Consider the following 24,947-nt stretch of genomic DNA (forward strand, 5'->3'; position numbering starts at 1 on the left):
TTAACCAACTTACAACATCTCGCCACTAGGCTGCAGTGTTTTCACATCAGCACCATTTTCTAAAGTAGTGGAATTGAGAAATAAAACAATGATCCTAAAATGTCCAGGAAGAGAAAATTTGATACAGGTGAAAAGCAGTTTCAAGAAAGATGGGAAGGCCAATATATGTTTGTGCTTCAAGGAAAAAAAAAACACTGTTATTTTTGTTATGAGGCCGTGGCAGTTGTCAAAGAGTACAATCTTTGTTGGCATTTTGACACCAAACACTGAGCAAAGTGAGCCTTCAAGAAAAACAGCAAATAGTGCAAGATTTAAAATGCAAACTGCAATCACAGCAGGATGTGTTCAAGAAAGCCATAACCAAAAACAATGTAGCAGTAAAGGCTAGCTTTATTGTGGCTGAAGAAATTGCCTCTAACTAATTACATTTATATTTACATTCAGCCACATTTTTTTACTGTCTCACGGTTACATTTGGCCATTCAAGGTCAACCATTATGCTAATGTGACCCTCAGTGAAAATGAGTTTGACACCCCTGATGTAAGGTATTGAGCCCAAAATTTAAATTTCTGTTGATCATGTTGGAGCTACAAGCACGTTATATTTCCTGTCAAGACAGAGTGAATCAATCTTTGGAGAGGGAGGAAAATTCAAGTTTCAGAGGTGTCAAGTAACGAAGCAAAAATACTTTGTTACCTTACCTAAGTGGAAATTTTGGGTATCTATACTGTACTGGAGGAATGAAATTTTAGCCGACTCTTTACTTCTACTCCTTACGTTTCATTTCGGCTTGTTTTTATTCCCCTTGTTCCCCTTCAAAAAAAACAAAAAACAAAAAAACAAAACAAAAAAACCCACACGCATCAAATAAGCATACACATATTCTAAGATTACCCAAATCGCACCATCTGGATCTGAATTTGATTGCGATTGGATGAGGGGTACAACAAAATACCATTGAGACACACTTTTGGTTTGTATCTGATCCATCGCACTTGCACATGACACAAATTACGTCGCACTTTAGCAACAAGATAAGACATGTGCAGCCTATCACAGAGATGACCGTGGCGGAGACTTGGGTGGGATGTGGGGGGCTTCAGCCTAAGCTGACGTTAATGACATTTTCTTCCCCTAACGTTACTTTTACTTTGTACTTAAAGTATTTTTGAAACCAGGATCTTTACACTTTCACTGAAGTAAAAGCTTCAACTTCTACAAGTCTTTTTAAACTGTAGTATCTATACTTCTACTTGAGTAATGGATGTGAATCCTTAAGCCACCTCTGCTAGCTTTAGCCACAAGCAGACTTTTTGTGACACTCACCCCATGGCCATGGCTTCAGGCACTAAAATATCACTTCAGTTTAATTCTTCAGGTCTTTGTTTTTGTAGCTCATAAAGAGACATAAGTGTTAATGGGACAATCTCAAAAGAGATCTTAGAAGATGTGAACAGTGAACTGGGAAAGACTTCATCTTTAAAGGTACGTTGGGCAGAAATGTGAACATTTAGTGATGAGCAGTAGTGAGGTTCTGGATTGAAAACCCTCTTTGTTTTTTCCTTCTGTTGGTCAAAATGTTCGTTCAGTTTTTATTTGTTATTCTACAACACAATAATTTTTTTCTGAATAAGGTTTTGCCCATAATGAGAATGATTCTATTTGTTTACAGAGAAAAAAATCACTCTATCGCCATGAATCTAAAATGTGCCAACTCTATGGAATTAATTTTCAATCTTAATTCAAGAGCATTTGTAATTGATTTGAGAACAGTATTTTATTGATTTCATGCTCAAATTTCATGATACTGTCTCTCAATATTCTGCTCTTGCACTTAAATTTGCTTTGCGCATGCTCAAACTGTGTCCTCGCACTCGGATAAAGTGCTACTGGCGCAGATTTCTTGCACTCACACTCGGATTCTTCCTTTTGCGCTGAGTGAATTTCTGCTTACAGATCTCTGTCTATGATTGGTATATAATCGAATATTCAGTGCACAGCCTAATATAGTTTTCACTGAAATGAACTTAAAACACAAGCCTGATTTCCTTGACTTTGTCAGTCCATTTTTGTATGAGATCTATTGTCCCACTAGCTTCATGATGGTGACATTGTTTTCGCTGCTAGCACACCACAAAGAGCACTGTGTCATGCGGCTATGATTATACAATATAGCTATTTTAGTGAAAAACACGGGCGCTTGTGTATTTATTGAATGATATCTGATTTCAACAGTGGACAAAAAAATTAAAGAAATCACATTTATTACAGCCCCTGAGGTCAGGGGGCTGATAAACCAGGTGAAAAGAGCTCCGTGAAGAGCAGCGAACGCACCTGTACAAAAACAGGGATAATCTGATTGGTCAATACTAGTCAGCCTTCTATAGGTTGATCCCAAAAAAAAATAGAGAGCAGACAGATCTGTGAGCAGAAATTCTCCCAGCGTGAGAGGAAGAACCCGAGTGTGAGCGCAGGAAATCTACATGAGTAGCATTAGAACTGAGCGTAAGGACACAGTTTTGCGCAAAACAAATTTAAGTGCAAGAGCAGAATTTTGAGAGACAAAATCACAAAATCTGAACATGAAATCAATAATATACTGCTTTTAAATCAATTAAAAATGCTCTTGAATTAAGCCAGGAAATGAATTCCATACAACTTATTTCTGCATTCATGTGCTGGTGTCTGTGGAGCTCTTACTGGTGGCTGCAAAGCTGATACACAATACGCTGACCTGCCCACCTGACTTTATCTTTGTCCTGAAGGACACGTTATGCAAACAGGAGGCGCGATGGCTCAAACTTGCGACCCTGTGCCTAATAGATGTCCCACTCCACCTCCTGAGCCTCAGCCACCCCGGCCCTACAGCTGGGTGCTAGCCTTGTTGCTGAAGCTGTGTTTTTCACAGTGTGAAGGAGTCTATTGAGCATGCTGTTTGCACAGCTTGAGGTAGAATAGTCCTGGTGGTTTCCTACAGAGAAATAATTCGTCCAACCTTGGTGAAAATAACAAGGCAGTCTTTGAGAGGTGCCATTACTTTGCCAAAATGGAGTGATTATGGTGCTTCTGGTTGTGTCTCTGCTGGCTGCACACAGGTTTATCCCTCCCCTGAAATAAACAAAGAAAACAGAATTAACTGGATTAAGATGAAGAGTCAGCATCTTACAAGGTATATTATTCTTGATGAACTTTTTTATCAACTCCCAGCTTTGACTGTTGGTGCAAAAGCTTCCTGACCTGATGCTGTCCTTATGTCTTTCTGTGGCCCGGCTGTACTGTTTAAAACTCTGCTCCACAAAAGAAAGAAAGACCAAGACCCAAACTGTGAGGGGAAACGGAGCGACAAGGGCAGTCTGCCTCCTTGGGTCAGTACAGTTATATAAGGATGACAGATCTCATCAAAGCTGATTTGGACCGACAAGTCTCAATCAGAGTTGTTTTGACTTCTCAACTTCGGAATTATGCATCATGAATTTAAATGTCCAAGATAAACATTACCTCAGCCCACATACAGCATGGCATGAATGACTTCTCATGGAGGGATTACATTTACACAGCTTGAGTGTTCATTCGGTTTGCCTTTTGTTATGTCACATCAGGTGTGACTCTTAGAGGAAAGGCACTAACATGAGAAGTAGAATCCATGCTAAGATTGTAATTGTCAAAGTGATGAGTGAAATTTGAAAATCTTTATCATTTTAGTGGGACTCATGAGCTAACATTAATTTACCTTCATTACCAGACTGTGTTAAATACATAATTCTGAATGATTGAAACTCCATAACAGGAGTATACATTTTTTCTAACAGCAGAGGCAAAGCTCAGGGACAGACTGTTGGATCCAAACTATTGCTGATTGGGAAAGTGGAGCACCATCTTGTCCTGCAATCCAGACAACAGCAACAGAGTTGATGAGTAAATCTTTAAACTGTCGATGACTTCAAAAGTTTTAGCATTGAATTGAATTTTCCCTTTATTTAATGTTTAGGACCTGTATGCATGTCCAGCCATTAGCAAGGAAAACCGACAGTTTGTGCTAGAACTTAATAAATAAATAAATAAATAAAATTAATGAGCGGTGAGCCAGTTTAACATGCCAAAAAAAGCATTCAATTTAATGGAGGTAGGCCCCACCATTACAGGCACTAACGACAAGATTACTCCACCGGTTCGGCCTTTTAAAGGCAGACATTGTGCAAAGACGAAGTATGAAAAGACAGGATATTTAGATATCAAACTTATCCTTTGGAAAAGTATGACAATGTTTAGCCATACAGCAAATTTAGACTTAGGAGACACAGTATTTTTCAGTGAACAGATGTGATAAGGGAGGAAATCAAAGTCTCCAAGTGGCCAGGCCTCACTGCTCTTCAGTTTCACAGGTTTGATTTGCTCTTTGCTTCTTCTGAGTTGTGTGTGTGGTGAAATGTTGGAGTTCGTCAAACACCTGCAGCAAATCGTGTTCTTCAGAGCAGCTTTTATATTGCTTACGGTATTTTATTTTTGAGGTTTTCTACCCTGCACTCAGAAACACCACACGCACTCACTTTGTTCAAGAGCTTAGGCCAAACTTTCCCTTTCTCTTTGTTTATCATCTGATTGACCATCTGATAACATCTGTTTGTTCATGTGTACTCTTGTAATCAAATTTCTATTTCTAAATGGAGCTGAACCCTGAAAAATGTTTTTCTTGATCTTCTCAGTCACACCATTACTGCTTCCTAGGCTTATTGCTGTTTATGTGTAGCAGGCATGCACAATTCAAATTTGTTTAATGGGGTTTCCCGATAGTTCCCCAAAATTATGACGTAATCTGCATCTGCATCACTTTCTTGATGTAATTAGTTAACTGTCCAATGATTTGCAGTAGTCAACGCTGCAGCCAAACGGGCCATTCCAAAACAGAACATTAGGAATAGTTCCATTTGTTTAATGGCTGAAAGTCCATACAGGCCCTGGTTAATGTTACTTAAAAACAAAGTAGCAGGGGTTAGCATCATTGTCTTTTTTTTTTCTTTTTTTTTTTTTTACTACTCACAGCTCTTTTTGAATGATTTTGATAAATGCAAAAGCATGGAAAAAATCAAACCTGTTCTGAAAAAAAAAGACAATAAAAAATATATTTTAAAAAACTTTCTGGAGTGTGCAAACATAAATAAAAGATGGAAAAAAAACAAGCCAGTGTACAAAGGCCTCAACTCTTTTAGATGCAAATGCTTCTTCAAGTATTGCAAAGACTTGTGCAGAATGTGCTGGGTCCAAACAAGCAGGCAGAGTTTGCTAATGTTGTGAAGTAACAAATGAAACCTGAATTGAACTGAATTGAATGGAAAATGCTAAACCACAGTACATTGTGATTCTGCTGATGCTGCAGCCTGTTCTGTATTGCTGCAGGCTCTAGCTTAAGGGCCTTGCTCTCAGCAGAGCCTGTCTGCTTCCCCAGCTGGATAGAACTTAGCCTGACCCACATCATCAGATACAGGGGATGCATAATGAATGCACAGACAGCCAACTAGCCATCCACAGAGACAGCCCGCCAACCTTTACACCCGTCAAGCACCCTGTCAGCCCTCCGTGCAGCTGCCTACCACATCAACAAGCCGGCCTGTTGGTCTGAGATCCAGTCAGTCAGCCGTGCAGCCGGCGAGCCCTGATTCCAGCCAACCAATGACACAGCCTCTTACTGACTCACCCAGCCAACCAGACACACAGCCGGCCTCAAAGTCATGCCCCCACTTGTTTCCCCGAGTCCCTCCATGACCCCCATTGTCCTTTCCTCACTTCCTCTTCTCTAATGTGCATTGTTTCCCTGTTCCTCCCTTTTCACCACCATCCCCGACCACTCACTGCTCTGTTCTTCCTTCTCTCCCTCATCTTCCTCATCTTCCTTGTGTGTAAAAAGGGCAGGCCTGTCAGAATAGTTTAGCTACAATGCGTTGTTTTCTCTGCGGCACAGACAGGGGCAGCTGACCCCAGCTGTGTATTTTCTGTCGGGAAGGAGAAGAGGGAGATTCATGGCAGAAATATCCTGAGTGGGATTATTAGGATTTCCATTTTTAGTGGTTTGAGTCCTCAAAATGCAGATTTTCAAACTAGTAAAGAACTTAATCATGCAATCAGACTCAACTTGACTAGCACACTTGTACTGAAATTATTCTTGATAAATAAAATGTTAAAAATGCAAACGGGGACAAAACTTTAACACAGAGAAAATGAAACTTGGCACTGGTTTCATCTGAGAAAAATCTGTGTTTTCTCTGAATCAGTGACTTCAATGTATGTTAGAGAGAGAGTTTTTTTTTGTTTATGGGAAAGAATATGATCATTCTTCTGCATTATTTGGATACAGGTACCTTAAGCCCTGTTTCCACCAAGCGGTTCAGTTCAGTATGTCTCAGCACGGCAAGCATTTTGTGGCGTTTCCTCTGACTAATTCTGGGACAGATCCCCCAGATAACAAAGACGAGTTGTCCCACTTTTTGGGACCCTTCTGTTCGGGTGTCAGACTAAAACGATCTGATCCCAGAAGGGGGAGCAATAACACTGCAGCTCATTGATTGATTGAAAGAATCATCACTTCCTGTGCAGCAGCAGCCATATTTCTCCTCGTAGCACACGGCCTTCTCTGAAACAAAGCTTGATTGCACTTAGCAACGAAGAACCACATGCCAGTCACTGAGAGGACATATTGCTGGATGTTTCCCATCATTGATTTTTGTTTTCCTTTGGTGTAGCATTTTTCTTTACGCTGAAGCAGCTATGGGCATCTGGCTTGCATGCTGCCTTCCAGGGGGGTAAATGGTTGGATGTGGAAACACAAACAGTACCAAGCTCAACCGACCCAACCCATACTAGACTGTACTGATTCAAATCAGACTGCTTAGCGGAAATAGGGCTCAAGAATATCAAGAGAAGCTTCTTACCTGTACACTGTTTGCAACCAACCCGATTCTTCATCAACATTTCACCTCCCTGGAGGTCAGAGATTCTTTTACTGGACGAAGTTTACAAACTAGTCAGCATACTATTAATATTACTTACTCATTTAACAGGAATAATAACGAATTGGAAAAGTGTGTACCCCTTCAACAAATGCTACAGGAAAGTGCCTCACTCATGTTTATTATGTGACGACATGCTTGTTGTTTGTCGGTGTTTGTTGTACTCACAGGCCAACTGTCAGTAAGGAGTGCTTCAGTATACAATCTGACTGTGAGATGTTACTAATATCATTGAAATGTGGTTACAAGAATTAAAAAAAGGAAGTGATCATCAAAGCTGTTAACTTCTCATCATGTCATATTTCACTGTGCAGCAAACGAGGGGTGTGAATTTGGGACTTTTGGTTTCACATTCAAAAATGGTTCAACAAGCTCTGGAGAACAAGATTAGAACAGATTTTTCTTCACATTTCTCAAATTTGGAGGATGAAAAATGGGATCAACTTTGAAAACCTTCTTATTGTAGCATCAGCATAATTTAATCAGTGTCATACTTTGTGCTGTTGTGGATTCATCTGACTTCTTTTTTGCTTTGATAAAAAAATGTTCAAAAACTGTCAGGTCTCACTGAAAGAATGAATTTGAACCCAGCATCAGAAAACATAGAATAGATTAGAATAGAATACAATGGACCTTATTTATCCCTGGGAGGAAATTTAGGAGGAGTCACAGCTGCAATCAAGAAAACAAAAGTAAGAAGAAGAAAGTGCAAAAAGGTCCATAAGAAAATAGATGCTGACAGCTTGTCCATCATTCTCCAGTTCAGCCAGCCTCCACCTCCACAAGGTCCAGGACTGAGCTTCTTCAGTCATGCTCCATCTCTGTCTCCTAGATCCTGTCTGCTCACAGCAGGTGAAGCTCTTCCAATGTGGCGTTCATGTCCAGTGTTAGCTCTGTTAGCCATGTAAATGAATAGCACAATGCTACTCTTCCTTCTGGTATTCCCTCTGTTGCTGGGTTAGCACAGCTAGCTTGTCCATCTTATTGGAGATAGATCTTACGTTCCCAATAAGGATAGATGGGAGGACAGGCCAATGTCGTTGCTTCCTATCTCTCACCAGCAGGTCGTCCTCACCACCTCCTCCTCACTTGTGGGGAAACATCAGGCCTTGCACCAGTTAGCACTGACATGCTACAGGCTGCTAACAGCTAATTTCACATGTAAACAAAGCAGCCATGGTTACATGTAGGATCTCCAGAAAAACACAGGAGCAAAAATAGTAAAAGTATGACCGAAGACAAAACCAGTTTGGTGTCTATGACCAACAAGTGAGCCATACAAAGTAATGACCCACTCCAAATACAAAGATCACGACAAAGAGATGAAAAAATAACAAAAAATGGACAAAGAAGAGAGAGCTGCAGCAATATGTAGCCACAGCAGGGTGGCGCCTCTCAACAAAAGATAAGGATGGAGATTGATTTAAGATGCTATTCCACTTTGAGAACAATATAAAAGTCATGAAAATTATTGTACACAGAGTAATTCTCTGCACACATGTGCCATTGATTCTGTGTGCCGGGCCATGCCATGGCGCTAACCCGAGTTCAAGTCAGGCACGTCCCGCTTAAATTGCATAAGAGGCTGAGCTGCCTTATGGGCGAATTAAGCTCCTCTGTCGCCCCGCTGCTGACTGCCTCAATCCTTCGCAGCCTTGTTCACACTGTTTCCTCCCTCCCTCCCTCTCTCCTCTCCTCTCCTCACAGCTGTCTGTCTCTCATTCATCCTCCACCCTGCATTCACCCTCACTAATACTCTCTGTCTCCTCCTCCTTGTATAGTATGTTCCCGCACAGCTGAGCCGAGCCGGGCTGAGCAGGCTGAACAGGCCGAGCCTGCCTGCGTGCCGTGATAGTAACAGCTTTAATAAAAATACCGTTTGGGGGATGAGAATTGAATTTCATACTTGGACGCTCCGACACTACATGTGTTTCTTTTTAATAAAGAGAGAAGAGCGGGCAGAGCAGAGCAGAGCTACTCGGCCAGAAGAAGATAGGCTGAGGCTTTTCTCATTTCTTTGCACATTGGTGCTTCCTTTAGCTCAGCCGTGTGCTCGCTGTTCCACAGGGGAGCTGGAGGGGACATCTGGCTTGTCAATCAGAGCGCTTCCACACCTTTTTTTAAGACCAGGCTAAGTGCTGAACCATTTCAAAACCTGCATCCCATATTTGTTTCATCTCTCTGAGTCTTTTTATCCTTAAAAAAGGTCACTGTGGTAGAAGCCTGAGAGATAAGTCTGGTATGGCTGAAAAGTTTCTTTACTGCTGGGTTGAATGTGTCATTTGTTATTGGCACATTTGCCTTCATTGATAGTAAAAACATTCAGGTAGGAAAATAGTGGGTGATACAGGGACGGGTGAGAGTTGAATCAAACAGGTGCAGCATGGATTAAGCCTCTATACACGCAGTGAACTGGATGAGCAGCTTGTTTGAATGTTTTTGTGATATTACCCACACAGTTATCACATTTTTGTCCTTTAGATTCCTGTTTCTTGCAAGTGATTAGATCTCAGGTGCAGGGGGCAACCATTAAAAGCTTTTACAGAGATTTCTGATTAGTTCAGAATGAAGCAACAGGATAAACACATGAGGATGCTGCAGATTCATCCTTTCTGACAGTCACTATTTAGTGCAGATACAAACTTCAAAAACATGGAGTCAAACCACCTTCAGGTACATCAACTCCTTTTCAGTTTTACTTTCATTTCACAGTCGATTAATGGAATAATCGCTTTACCTCCACACTTTTTACATCTTGCACTGCAAAAAACCTGAAATCTTATCATATGCTTTTATCCTATTTTAAGAAAAAATTGACTTGTTATACTTTATATGGGCCACATTCAGCTGGTCAGTCCAGAAAAATTTCTTGTTAAGCTACACCAAGGCCGGTCCGTCCTACAGGCAAAGCAGTTTCCTGCCTGGGGCGCCAGGTGTGCTTAGGGCGCCGCCAGTGGCCCTCACAAAAAATAAAAAATAAAAATAATATGGGCGCCCAGGTGCCCCCCTCCTTTTCTACACAATGAACAAATAAGCAAGAATAAGTACACTTTTTATTTACAATATTTCATCTGGCCTGGCTGATGCACTTGAACAGAGACACGATGCTGCTGCTTGCTTTAGTGGGGGGGTATGTCTCTGCACAACTGGCAACCACAGCCCAATCAGGAGGTGTGCATCGATGTAATGTAGACACAACTACATGGTTGGCGTTGGCGCCGCCGCCGCGCATATCATATCAGGCAGACAGGTAGCGTTCTTTAAAAATGAAAAGGCACAAACCCTCAGGTGCGCAGGGCAGAAAACGGAGAAAAGAGGAGGAGGAAAGGAAAGCCCAATTAAGAGGTAAGCTACGTCAACAAAGCGCTGTTTTGCGTTTCTGTGTTATTTTAGGCTGATTGGCGCTAACGCTAAGTAATAAAGCTAAAGGCAAAGCTAGCTATATAATTGAATGTTATGATTAGCTATTGATAGATTCATACAGATTGAGATGAATGCTCAACCCTCACATTTGGGCTTAGTAGTTTTATTACCAAAAACTAGGTTACTGCTTTACACCTGCATTGCAGAGTTGCAAAACCCAAACCATTGTCATCATCCTTGCCTAATTTGCCTTGAGTCTCAAAATTAGTAGCAGGCTGCACCATTATATCAGTGATAATGTGGCTGCAGCTATCAGTTCAAAAATCGATTTAAATTGTTTGTCCTGTGCAGCTATACATGCTTTTGCTAGGCTAATAACTGTATCTGTGTCTGTACAGACACACTCGGCAAATTCTTAAAGCCCCCAACTCCTGGAGGAGAAGGGACTTCTACACCACTCTCTGAAGCATGTAAGTAACTCGAGCCAATTATTTGTGGTCTCAGTGTAGCTGATAAGTTGTTGTAGTTTACTGTTACACCTTGCTATTACATGTAGGATTTAGTCAAATTTAATAAATTGTATTTTTTTTGTTTATGTGCAGTGACATTACTGTACAGAAAAGACAATGCAGTGGTGTAAGAGTATGAATGTGCTTTGTTTACAGCTGCACCTCCAGCTCCAACATCCCCAACATCCAGCACCTCCTCCACCGACACACACAGTGCAGCTCCTCCAGCCCAAACATCTGGTGATCTCCCATCTACACAAGTCTATGGAACACAGCACATTTTCAGTGCATGTTGTTAAAGCAAATGTTTGTTTTATTATTTTATCGTTATACATTTTATTTTATCATCCTTGTTTAAAGGAGTAAAACTGACTTTGATGTGATACAAAGCGTATTGACTAGCACCTTTTCTATGCATACAAAAATGCTTACTGCCAACCCAAATGCCAATCTCGCTGGGGCACCAAAATGTGTAGGACCGGCCCTGAGCTACACTGCTCAAAAAATAAAGGGAACACTAAAATAACACATCCTACATCTGAATGAATGAAATGTTCTTATTAAATACTTTTTTTTTAAATAGTTGAATGTGCTGACAACAAAATGACACAAAAATTATCAATGGAAATTAGATTTGTTAACTTATGGAGGTCTGGATTTGGAGTCACACTCAAAGTTAAAGTGGAAAAACACACTATAGGCTGATCCAACTTTGATGTAATGTCCTTAAAACAAGTCAAAATGAGGCTCAGTAGTGTGTGTGGCCTCCATGTGCCTGTATGACCTCCCTACAACACCTGGGCGTGCTCCTGATGAGGTGGTGGATGGTCTCCTGAGGGATCTACTTCCAGACCTGGACTGAAGCATCGGCCAACTCCTGGACAGTCTGTGGTGCAACGTGGCGTTGGTGGATGGAGCGAGACATGACGTCCCAGATGTGCTCAGTTGGATTCAGGTCTGGGGAACGGGCGAGCCAGTCCATAGCATCAATGCCTTCGTCTTGCAGGAACTGCTGACACATTCCAGCCACATGAACTCCAGCATTGTCTCACATTGGGAGAATTAGGCGAATTTGCCAATCTTGGTGTTCTCTGGCAAATGCCAAACATCCTGCACGGTGCTGGACTGTAAGCACAACCCCCACCTGGGGACGTCAGGCCCTCATACCACCCTCATGGAGTCTGTTTCTGACCCTTTGAGCAGACACATGCACATTTGTGGCCTGCTGGAGCTCATTTTGCAGGGCTCTGGCAGTGCTCTTCCTGTTCCTCCTTGCACAAAGGAAGAGGTAGTAGTCCTGCTGTTGGGTTGGTGCCCTTCTACGGCCTCCTCCACGTCTCGTGATGTACTGGCCTGTCTCCTGGTAGCACCTCCATGCTCTGGACACTACGCTGACAGACACAGCAAACCTTCCTGCCACAGCTCACATTGATGTGCCATCCTGGATGAGCTGCACTACCTGAGCCACTTGTGTGGGTTGTAGACTCCGTCTCATGCTACCACTAGAGTGAAAGCACCGCTCGCATTCAAAAGTGACTAAAACATCAGCCAGAAAGCTCAGGAGCTGAGAAGTGGTCTGTGGTCACCACCTGCAGAACCACTCCTTTATTGGGGGTGACTTGCTTGTTGCCTCTAATGTCCACCTGTTGTCTTTTCCATTTGCACAACAACATGTGAAACTGATTGTCTATCAGTGTGGCTTTCTAAGTGGACAGTTTGATTTCACAGAAGCATGATTGACTTGGAGTTGCACTGTGTTGTTTAAGTGTTCCCTTTATTATTTTGAGCAGTGTATTTGAAAACAAAAATGAGGTCTGACTTGTCTTTAACAAATCCCAAAATCTGTCAATGGAACAAGAAAATTTTGCAAGAAAATTTGCTTAAAACTAGAAAAAAGTCTAAATACAAGTAACTTTTCACTTGTTCCATTGGCAGATTTTTTTTACTTGTTACTAGCAATTCAGACCTTATTTTTGTCTTTAAATAACCTAAAACAAGACATTTTTTCTTGACTGATCAGGTGAATGTGGCTCATATGGAGTCTAAAAAGGCATTTTCTACTGAAAATAAGACAAAAACACTTGAGAAGATTTCAGTTTTTTCCAGTGCAGTGTCAAATTTATGAAGACAAGAGTTTTGTGACGATCTGCAGCTTTGAAGAAGGCATACAGCGTCTGTCACAACGGCAAAACAGGAGACAAGTCTTCCAATAAACAAAAAACAAAAATTGATTTGTCCCTTTGTCATTTCCATCCTGAGATCTGTGAAAAATCAATTTCCCAGCCGTGTCTTGTGAGATAACTACATGTCAGAAATATTCACGGGCTGTGTGGATGCTGAGGCTCAGTGTGGAGAAGAGCTGATAGCAGCAAGGCTGTATTTGTGCAGATGCAGTTTAGGCGACGCAGCGAACATCAAAGATGCTCTGAATTACTAATTACTTGTTGTAAAAGTCATACAAAGCGTTCCTCAGACATTAGCATAGATGTGAGCAGTAAAAGGAGCTCAGAATGCTGCTGTTCTGATAAAAGATGATAATGGTTACCACGTTGGTGCTAAGAAAAGATTTCTATTCGTGACCATGAAAAAAGAGCCAAAGACTTGCTGTTCTGGTTCTTCTAAAACCTCCATACTGAACAGGGAGCGTGAATAAACATGATGCTGGCCTCAGAAGCTGACCCAGCATCGATTATCTTAACACATCTGGCCCCCGGCACACCGTTTAGGCAGCACGAGCTTGGTCTGCCGTTATTCCTGCAGGAGCTGCCCTCCGATATGTGAGATACAAACACAACGAAGCACCAAAAGAGAAGATTAAGGATTTAATGAAACACTTCAGAGGCTTTCAAACCATCTGCAAACTCTCAATTATAAGCCACCCCATTCCAGATATTAGTAGAAAAATGATTTACTGTCCGTCAGCTGAACATGTGTTTCGTCAAAAAGATCTTTTGGAGACTTTTTGCAAGCCAGAAAAAAAGTGTGTAGGAAAAACAATTGATTACTCAGGGGGAACTGTTGATTGTGTTCTTTTACAGACATCTCGTGGTGTTCACTTGTCGGTTTTTGGCGAGGGGCGACGTCAGGCTGACAAGTTTACAAGTCTCTTAAGTGTTGAATAAACAAGGAGCAATCGAGTGCAAAGAAGACAATGAAATTTGTTTTTGAAGTTCATTTTGGGTTTCTACATGTTAAATGGAGAGAGGGGAATGGATAGAGCAGAAATTTGAGATAGATGACCAGTAGTAAAAGGCTGAAAAGAGGAACATTGACCTGGCTCCAGCACAAAAACTGACCAAGAGGATGGTGATGCAAAGATTCAGTTCTTTGGTTTTAGACAAACTATTTTAGTTTATGACAGAGTTCAGATCATAGACTGTATAATCAATGGACAGTCTCCCTGATGTCACCAGTCAGTTTCTCAAACAGATTTTTGAGGCAAATCGGCTGTAGCGGCCATATTGGAAGTGATGGGGGCTTAGAGTACAGCTACAGGGTGCCCGTCAGTCACATGAGCTGAGATGTGTCTTGGATGGGGCAAGCTTGCAATCTTAATATCCTCTGAACTGCCAAGTTAGAAAAAAATTCATCCCTTGAACAGTGTGTGCTGATAGTAAAATAAGTGATTCAGACAGGAGACATTCTTTGAATCAGGCTGTCATTAAGTTAATTTCTGCTGAGAAAACAGCTTTTTTTTTTTTTTTTTTGCATGCTGTGTATGTGACTTCTAGTACTTCTGGAGCCAGCCTCAAGCGGACACGGCAGATTTTAGCACTTCTGAATTGTCTCATATTCTTAAGCCGCGTTTCCACCAAACAGACCGATTCGGTCCGTCTCCGTACAGCGCACGTTTTGCGGCATTTCCACTGACTTATCCCAGGACAGATCCCCAAATAACCGAGACGAGCTGTCCCACTTTTTGGGACCCTTTCATATGGGTGCTAGACTGAACCAATCTGCTCTCGGAAGGTGGAGCTACAACACTGCAGACCGTTGATTGGTCAGAAGAATCGTCACTTACCCCACGACAGCGGCTGCGTTTCTCCTGGCTTGATTACACTTTGTGTCAAAGAGCTACATGCCAATCACAGAGAGGACGAAATGCTGCATGTCTTCCATCTATGCTCTTTGTTTACTGTGTAGCGTTTTTCTTCTTTGTGTCTGTGTCACTGCTATGACGTCACACTATTATTTAACAGATGTGGCTTTTGGCATCCTGCTTACACGCCACCTACCTCGAGAGGGCACAGTTTTGCTGTGGAAACGCAAACGGGATCAGTCTTAACTGTACCAAACTGTACTGAGCCGAACCAGACTGCTTGGTGGAAACAGGGCTTTAGACTGGAGGTTGCTGCTTGGTCTATTGTTATCCTAATGCAGTACCAAATAACGCCATAAGACTGTGCTATGTTTCTGCTTTGGTTATGTTTCCTACAAGTTAAGCTCACAGACTTCATGTCATTGTTAAGTTTGTGACCAAGTCAGGACTTTCCCTGAAGGCTTTGTCTATACAATTTACTTCTCATGTATCATGAGTGAATACAGAAACCTGACTTTCTGTGGTTGAAGTCTGATTTGGTACAGCTAATAGTTGAGTGGAAATTCCCACTGTTGCCTTCAAACTTGATGCTAACCTGCTATCTCTCTTCCTACAATTACTCCAACAATGTTACAAGTTTTTCATAGGTTGTTGAAATCTGCTTTCCCTTCAGGTGCCTTTTTTAACCATAGAGGTTAAGCACACTATACTAATGATCAACTGATACTGGCTGCTGGATACAGCAACAGGTGCATTTATTTTTTATCCATACAAGGCAGCACTCGGCATTTCTTGCAAGATAACAGACTTTACATTTGGAATGGACTATAACTTGTGGTTTTGGATACAGACAGTTTGTTTAAACTGTTTGGCTTAGTATTGGAACTACCTCCATCACTAATGATTGATGGGTTGAACAAATGTCGCTGTACAGAGAAGGGAGAACCTGGAACAGCAGAAGTCAGAGTGGGTAGACAGGACAGGAAAAACCTGCAGAGTTTTCTGTTCAGGAGCATTTAAAAGCTTCCAGTGGCCTATAGAGGCTTAAACATACTAAAAATAAAACAGAGGTAAAACACCAATCCTCTTAGGCGTCACATTTACACCAACACTTAGAGAGACAGGTGAGGAAGAGGAGCTATAGGAGGGGGAATTGAAGGGGTGTGTGTGAGTGTGTGTGTGTGTGTGTGTAGCAGGTTATCATGAGAGCATGCAAACCTTAATAGAAAATGGTCTGTTGTCTCCATCTCATTTGAGATGTGGCGCAGGAGGACAGTTTTTAAAGTTACATGTCATCTTCAGCAGGCGAAAACCTCTTAGCAAGCCACTACACACACACTCACACACACTCACACACACAAATCTCAACTGTCCTTTCAAAGCTGACCAAGCTATCAGAGGAAAAATGAATAAATGGATGAAATGTGGCATGATTTTGAGGGTGGAGAAAAGACACCTGCTGGAGAGGCAGACGAGAGGAGCAGGAGAGGAGCAGGAGAGGAGAATAAAAAAGAGCACAAGGAAGAAACAAGAGTGAGCGGTGATGAAAGGAGACGAAGAAAGAGGAAACTGGTGACAAATTGTGAATGCTCCCTAGCAGCTCTGAGTGACAGGCCAATCATCTTGCTTGCACATCTTGAGGCGAAGCCTGGCTGACTGTTATTAATTGAAATGTGATTGGGGGGATCTAGAGGTGGAGGGGTGCTGCTGATGCTCACATCTAATCCACATCAGAGCAATTAATAACACATTCAGTCCTCTCCTCTACTCCTCTCTCCACTCCCATCACCATTGATATTTCCAATGGTGTCTAGAAATGAGAAAAGGAGGGAGAAATAATTGAAAAGGGATAATTCCAAAAGGGGAGCTGGGGGCGAATGATGGGATTGGGAAAGGGGATTAATTTGTGCTACAATTCAGGGGGCTGCCCGGGAGGGATTTTTTTTTCTAATTTTTTAATTCCCTGAAAGAATTTGTAATGGACAAAATCTCACCACTGGCTTTCATTCATTACATGTCCAGACAAAAGCAGAGAGAGCGGGCCAGAGAGGGAGTTTCTGGGTACATAAACCTTCTACCTTCATCAGCCTTAAATAAGCAGGAAGTGTTAGCAGAAGTACTTACCAGGCTAAAGTCAGCTTTAAAGTAAAGTTCAGATTCCTCCAACTACAGATGGCCCTGCTTCTCACTTTCTTTCCTTTTGCTGTGTTTTCCTCAGCGTTGATGCATCCATGACGTTAATATTTCTATTCTTTCCTCAAAAAATGTCAGGAATGTTCTGGATTACATTCACACATGACAAGCTCTTCTTTTTAAGAAGCTGAGTCTGGTCTGGCTGGATCTTTGGGCAGATCTCCAGATGCTCCTGAAAATAAACAAACATAGCTCAAAGAATAAGCACATCCACACAGAAATCTCTCTTCTTTCCCAAGTTCCACAGGAAGAAATATAAAATGATGCTTTTGAAGGTAAACATATTTCATATCTGAAGGATGGTATGCGATGCTAAAGTTAAGTATTAAATCTGCTGTGGTTATAGTTGAAGGAAACAAATTAATAAGGGCCTGTCTCCACTGGCAACAGTTTCTGGTATCAATGCAGATCAACATGAAGCACCACTGAAGGTTAGTTCTTCATTGTTTGTCATCAGTGTCAGTTCTCTATCTACGACCAGTTAAACTCAAGAAAGTGAGAGTCTCACGGTATCAGCCATCGACAGGCAATGAACATTTAGCGACAAGCGCTATGGCAGGCAACTCTATTGGAGATATTTCATCGGATGCTTTTGATGAGTTTTGGAGACAGAAAGATCACAGAAAGTATCATCTAGAAGTCACCAAAAATGTCTAAACTAGACAATGGTGGGCTGTATCAATCTTTTTATTGTTCAGAGGGTCAATAAAAAGATTTAGTTACCAGCCAAAATTCCAAAAATCAGCCTTGGTCATGACAAAAATCTAAAAATCTAACAACCTTTTTTACCATCTTTACCAAGAGTGTGTCTCTGTTAGTTTAGTGCTACAGTATTTACACTGAGTCATTCCGCACAAGGTTTGACAGCCTTTGTTATCTCGGCTGTTGTAGATAAGCTAATGAAGCTAAGCTCCACAATTGTTTAACTAGAGCCCTTTGTACAACAGCTAACAATGATGTACGATCAACAAAGAACAAAAAGTACAACAACACAGGCCAATAAACTCCAAACAAAGAGACATAATGAGCAACGCAGCTAGAAGCTAACGGCAGGCTAACTTTAGCCAATGCTACAGAAAATCCCAAACAACTGTCAGACCGCGGTGGCAGTTTTAGCGTTAAACATAACTCAGTGTTTCTTTCCAGCAAAGTCACAATATGTTGTCTCAAATATGATGCCATCTTACCTTAGAACAGATGGAGACGTCCTTGTTCATTTTATTCATGTTGAGCAGTTGTTGTGGTCTACAGCACAGCTTAATCCAAAAAAGACACTTTTGTGTTTTTTGAAAGGGTAAAAAAGTACATCCCGTCGCCCAGCCTCTCAGGATGCTTTGTGTCAGAGTTGCATGCACCTCATGAACACAGTTTGAACATTTTTAAAATGAAAATCTCAGAAAAATCCCGTAAAACCGATGGACGTCTGGTCAGAGAATGTCCAAGTGTATTGAAAAACGGGCTGTGATTGGCTCATTGCATTTGTGGGCGGGACTGAGCCATAGGTCAATGGCAGAGTTCTTTACTAACAAAAATAATCACCCACAGCTTTTGCTTTTAAGTTATTTTTTCTTAGCTTTTATGCCTTAAATCAGAGGACAAGACAGCAGGAAACAGGGTGAGAGTGGGAGGGACATGCAGGAATGAGGCTGCAGACCGTGTCTACACTACCAGGCCCCACCCCCAGTTTTTAGTGTTTCCAGGTCTAGAGCTGCTCCTTTTATTTTGCTCTCTAGTCTTTGCTTCATTTCTTGTTTCGCATATTTGGCTTCTCTCCCCCTCACTCTTGTTTTCCTTTCAGCTTGACTTCCTGCTTTTTCTCTGCCTCATTTCTTTGTGTTTGAGGATTATGTTCAAACTCACTCTTGTCCTTATCTGATCACCTGTTTTTTACTTCCTCTTCCAAAGCTTACATTTTTCTCTCACACAGCCTCTAATTGTTCTCACCTGATTAATTCTACCTGATCAGGGTGTTTAGTCTTTGTCTCCTCTTGTCCTACAGGTAGTTTGTCTCCATTTCCTGTACAATGTGCTCCAGTCCTCAGTGATTAAGCCTTGTGTTTTTTATTAGGACATTCGTTTTTTTGTTTCCTTGGCGTAGCTTTTTGTCTTCTGGATTGAACAGCTCTCTCAGGTTTCAACCCCTTCTTTCATAAACCGCCAAACCCCTTTTTGTCTTTTTATTTTACACCAAAGGGTTTCTTTTTTAAATCATAAACAACATAATAATCAACCTTTTCTCACCAGCTTTCATTCAGAATCAGCAAGAATCAGGGCAAGAGTTAACTATTCTTCAGTATTTATGCATGAAACGGTAACACTAAAAGTTTTAAAAACTCATTCAAAGAATTTTTATGTTTCTTTTATTCTTTTATTTTTCAGAATCACCATCTTTTCCTACCTCCTGAAGTTTCTCCAAAGACCTCACTCCTTTCTGTTTGTGGACAGGATGAATGAAAACGCCGGAAAGACTTTGGTTGAGGGTGAGTAACCTCGCTCTGAGAAGCTGCTTTTAACGCCATTGATGGAGATTTTTCTTTGCTCGTGGAATCTTTTTGTGTTTGTGAGTCTGACATTTGTGACTCACTGAGAGCACTCGTGGACTTGCACATAATGTACATGTAAAGATTTAGAATACTGTCTCATTCATACCACTCCTCCATTGTGTTGGCTCTGCCATTGTAAGTGAAGCCACTTTATTGTGACCATCTGTGGTAACGAGTGAAAGGTTCTGAAAAGAGTACACAGACACATAAAGGCTCAACTAAATCTAAGGTCAGAGCTCTGCATCTCACTGTAACCTTGCTCCTTTATACTCAGTAAAACTCTGTTGTGAGACCTTGAGGTCTGAATATCATTTGTAAATGGTTTGAAAAGATGAGAGGGAAAAAGTGAAGGAGAGTTATGTGTGGTGGGACTCAACAGGCAGAGCCCAGCAGAAGTATTTGACAGGGTTAAAAGTTATTATTCTGGCTTTAAAACCAGGCCACACTTAAACCTTTATTGTAACTGAATTTGTTTTGAATGGACTCCTCAAGAATAAAAATGCTCTGTTCAAAAAGTACATTTATCATCAGTTTGGTGAAAGCCTTGAGAAGTTTTTGGTCAAACTAAAAAAAGTTTAAAAATGAAGTTTGGTTGGCTTTATGCTCAGCTACCTGTTTAAAAGCTTTAAACAGATTAGAGACTAAAGGTGGGTTTGCACGACCACTTTGAATCAGATTAATTAAAAAAAAAAAAGGCCAATTTGAAAAAAAAAAAAAAGAACTCATAACAATCCAGTCAGAATCCTTTTTTTTTTTGCATGCAAGTTTGCTTCCTATTGGTTAAAGAACATGCTGAATTTTCAGTTGAACCCTGGCAAGTAGCTTGCTTGGTACAGACTTTACCTCACAATCTATTTGCTTGTCATGTATTGATAGCTTTCACTATTCTCAAAGACCAAAAGTTCACTTTTGAAAAATAAAAATAAAAATAAATAATGTGTAAGTTTATTATGACTTTTTAGCGTTAGCGCCTACATCAACATTAGAACAGCTTGAGGCCAATCGTACACACATGACGGACACCCACACACACACATTCATCTTTAACTTGCAGACGTGGGACAAAACACAGTCAGAAATTTCTTTACATTTCCACGGTTTCTTTCAGATGCTTGCCCTTGGCAGCGTGAGTGAATCTTTTTAGACTTGTTCACTTAGAAAACTAATTTATCCATATCGTCAATGATGGGGCATCCATTTATCAACTCAGTGTGATCCAGTTCAGTTTGATGCTGATGGTGACATGCTGTCCAAAATAGTCCATTGCTTGCTCACTTTCTAGGAAGCAAGAAACAAGTCTCTCCTTTTTTATTTTTTGTATCTTTAGTTAGTTTTTTGGGCTTTTCATGACTAGTGTGATCGGAGAGGACAGTGGATAGTGTACGAAAGGGGTAGGGAGTGGGGAGTGACGTGCGGGACACAGGCCATGGGCTGGATTTAAAACATGAGCCCCCCAGTCCAGGGTGAACCTTATGGGGTGTGATCTAAACCTCTCTTCATGTTGTCATAAATTGAGTAAGACATATTAATGATGGCTATTCAGACCCAGATAAGACAATTTTTCATGTCACATCTGATGTTTTATGAACCAGTGTCTTAGCAGATCAGCTGGTAAAGCTGAGGTTTAACAACAAGTCTAACTTTGAGCACTGGAGTTCACATGGAAAACATTTCTTAAAACCTTTAATTCAGTTAAATCTAGGTTTCTTTGATGTTGTTGACATGTTTCCTGATGTCACTGTGGCTGCATATGCGCTGGGGTGGGAAGTACTGGGGTGTTTGAGAACTTAAAGAGTGAACTCTTACTGAGCCAAATGATCTGGATCATTAACAAAGAGCCAAAACTGGGATTAAATAATAATAATAATAATAATAACAGACTTAATTTATTTAGCACCTTTAAAAACAAATTATTCACAAAGTTTTGACACATAAAAACATGGCACAGAATACAAGAAAAGAGCATCACTCCCCCAAAGTTAGGTCGTCCCAAAGTCGAGGGGCCTTGGGGGGAAAAAGCTCGATCACCCTTAGATCTGAGTCTTGACTCAGGAACATGGCTCGTAAGGCATTAACATTTCTGAGATATAACTTGGTGCAAGACCTAAGTGAGCTTTAAAAGTAATCAGTAAAATCTTAAAATCAAGTCAGTGAAGAGATGCAAGGACAGGAGTGATGTGACTGATGTGACTTTGTCTGTTTAAACCAGTAAGAGCATGAACGCTGAGGTTATTAAATGGAAGGAGGAAAGATCCATCTCATCTCATATGCTGAGCTAGACCACAGACCACTGTAGACCGGTATCTGAATGAAGTTGATGTGTTGGGATTAAATCTTTCACTGGGCTTGGATCTGGTGCAGGAGGAGGCGAACCAATCAAACACTTTCAAGATTTTGATGTTGGGTTCCATAAATTTATGACAGACTTTTTAATGGCGGTCTAAAGGAAAAGGTTATTTGATGCTAAAATGTGACCCATCCAACATGGAGGAGACTGCTTTTATGAGTCAGCAGAGGAGCTTCAAATATTCATGTTCCTGTCTGTGTTTGAAGCTAAACCCAAACAGCTGCATCATCCCCTGTCAGCCAGTCCAGAAATACTCTGACAGGATTTTGGATGGAGTGTATGTGAAAATGTCCCCAATAAGCAGGTGATGTGTGAGTGTGTGACCCTCCTGCAGAGACAGACATGGTGTTCAGGAGGCAGAGCAGGCTCTTGTGTCGGTTTAATCACCGGGACTGACTGAAGGAAATCAATGAGCTAAATGCTAACACTCAGACCAGGACACAGACAGACAAACAGGTTGTTATCAGAGGCCAAAGGGTGACTCCTTCACTCCACATGAGGAGCTGGAGGCCAGGAGGAAAGACAGACTGATCAGTGTGTGTGTGTTTCTGCAGTGTTACCGACACACCTCTCTCTGGAAATCAGCTCTGCCATGACAACAGTCATGCAGATATTTCTCTGAAATCTTCTCTTTGTCCCTTTTTTCATCTTGTTAGGAACAACAGAGGACATAGCATTTTCTTCCAATTTCTTTACACCTCCAGCTGCAACTTTCACACATTTCCACACTCACACTGACGCATGTATTCACACACATCTGTTGTCTTTAGTATCTGATCTGTTTCTTTATCCCTTTTAATCTCTGTTCTTGATTAGACTTTAGGTTAACGTTAAGCCTAACCAAGGCTAAATCTGTGGGTCAGGCTGATGTTGTTTGAAGAGGGATGTCAGGAGCCAAATTTGGAACATGGAGCAACTTGCTAACTAAACTATAAGATTCAAAAATAACTGCATTAAACAATAATATGTATTGTCTCGTAATATATTTTTAGGTTATAGTTGATATTTTTCTACTTTTTAATCATTTAAATGTCTAATTGCTGTGAATGCAGCAATGCATTCACAGTATATGTTCTTCTGTGACAAAAAAATTTATTCTTCTTCTTCTTCTTCTTCTTCTTCTTCTTCTTCTTCTTCTTCTTCTTCTTCTTCTTCATTCTTCCGCCCGCTTTTTTGGACCGCTAAAACTCAGGCAAACTTCAACCGATTTTCACCGTTCAAACTTCAAAACGTGTGTTTCAGTTGGGACAAGGGGGCTATGACTTTTCAGACACTTTTCACAAATACTTTTCGAGATATTTCAGAATTTGTGCGTTTTTTGGTCTCATACAGATGAATGAGGAATTTTCAAAATTTTCTCCTTTCAGGACATTTTTTCAGCCTGCTTCAAACGCTCCTCATTCAGTCATACATTCAGCTACAAACTCCATTCAAACTTTAAAATATTAAGCTACCTTTTGGCTTCATTCAGTTGGTTTCAAATGTTTCCTAGCATTCATAGTTTCTTCACAATGACCCTTCAAAGGTCATGATGCATTTCAGCTCTTCGAGCCGTTTTAACATTGGTGTGTATTGGACGGAATGTTTCGGCTTAGAGCAGGGAGAGGGTGAAACCAAACCTGAAAAATTTCTGGGTAAACTGCTCTTTCGGTCACAATTTTCACTCCACATAGGCACATTATATATCAAAATGGAGAGAGGCTTGTCCTGCTTCTGACAAAGTGGTTTTTAAAGCAAAAGGATGGAGCACTTTTTCACAAAATGGCCAACTGTCATGAGAAGTTCAAAAAAATCCCCATATACCTCCATGTTAATTCCTGAGGGGTTTTCTCAGAGATCAGTAAAATTTCCCTCATCTATCTATCGCTCTCGTGGGTTCGTTTCTTGACCTTCATGCATGAAATTTAGACGGACAGCTTCCTCTGGGTCTCAGGATTCCTACGGTGTGTTCATTTTTATTCTAGCCCTCACGGTTTTGGCAAGGTGACAGGAGATTCGGACTCTTGCTTTGCCACAAAATCTTCAGAAGATTACAGTAACAAGGGCAAAGTTGTGCACCTGCACCTGCTGCCCTTGACGAGCTGGTCACCGTGGTAACCTTTGATCTCATGCAGCTGTTTATAGTAACTCATCAAAACATTCAGGAACAAAGACAAGCATGTGTGTGTTAATTTATCATTGATCACCAATGCAAAATCTGGCTTCAGATAAGCCTCAGCAGACAGGTTTACATGATTGAACACACACACACACACACACACACACACACACACACACACACACACACACACACACACACACACACACACACACACACACACACACACACACACACACACAGGGCAGAAAGTATCACACTTTAACAGCATTTGACTTCCATTTCCCTGAGTCAGCTCCTTATTTTCCTAGATTTTTTTCTTTAAATTTAAATTCCTTCCTTTAATTTCTGAATTGATTCAGCCATTCAAACTTTTAAATCCAATTTCAGATTACACTGATTCATGCTTCATGATCATTCTTTTTGTCAGAATTGCAAGCACCTTTACACCCTGATTTCAAAGGGAATGTGTTGGGAATAAACAGACTCCACCAGCTCTCTGATGGCAGTTGGTGAACAATGATCACCATGGCAACATCTGGCTTCAGATGGGCCTCAGCCTACAGGCTTACATGGTTAAAAAACTCACACACAGGACACACAGGATTACATTTTAACAGGGTTTAAGAAAGCCGACTTACATTTACCCTCAGTCAGGTCATTATTTCCATCAATGTTCTTTAAAATTTGATTTATTCCTTTAATTTTTGAATAGACGCAACCATTTCAACTTTAAATTCTTTCATCCATTCCATTTATTCGACCATTCATTTCCTTTCATCCAAGAGTTCATGGCAGGCTAATTCAGCATTCTGCATTAGCAGTTGAGCGCAAGCTTTTACAGGACTTCTTA

The 24,947-nt window shown here is 41.0% G+C and overlaps 1 protein-coding gene and 1 long non-coding RNA gene across 2 annotated transcripts in view; both read left to right on the forward strand.

The window, feature by feature from the left end:
- The window catches only part of LOC141799091 (plexin-A1-like), a 453,927-nt gene that overhangs the window by 10,193 nt on the left and 418,787 nt on the right, over positions 1 to 24,947 (forward strand). Inside the window, exon 3 of the mRNA XM_074681180.1 lies at positions 19,486 to 19,586. The gene's annotated coding sequence lies outside the window, so the exon portion shown is untranslated. The remainder of the gene's footprint in view (positions 1 to 19,485; positions 19,587 to 24,947) is intronic.
- On the forward strand, positions 10,259 to 11,305 carry LOC141798858 (uncharacterized). The gene is made up of 3 exons (XR_012599201.1): positions 10,259 to 10,347; positions 10,764 to 10,835; positions 11,031 to 11,305. It is a non-coding gene; the product is annotated as an uncharacterized LOC141798858 (long non-coding RNA).

The sequence above is a fragment of the Halichoeres trimaculatus genome, unplaced genomic scaffold, assembly GCF_033239565.1.
Source record: "Halichoeres trimaculatus isolate MK-OKI-2021-1 unplaced genomic scaffold, fHalTri1.1 fHalTri1_scaffold_11, whole genome shotgun sequence".
Classification (NCBI taxonomy): Eukaryota; Metazoa; Chordata; class Actinopteri; order Labriformes; family Labridae; genus Halichoeres; species Halichoeres trimaculatus.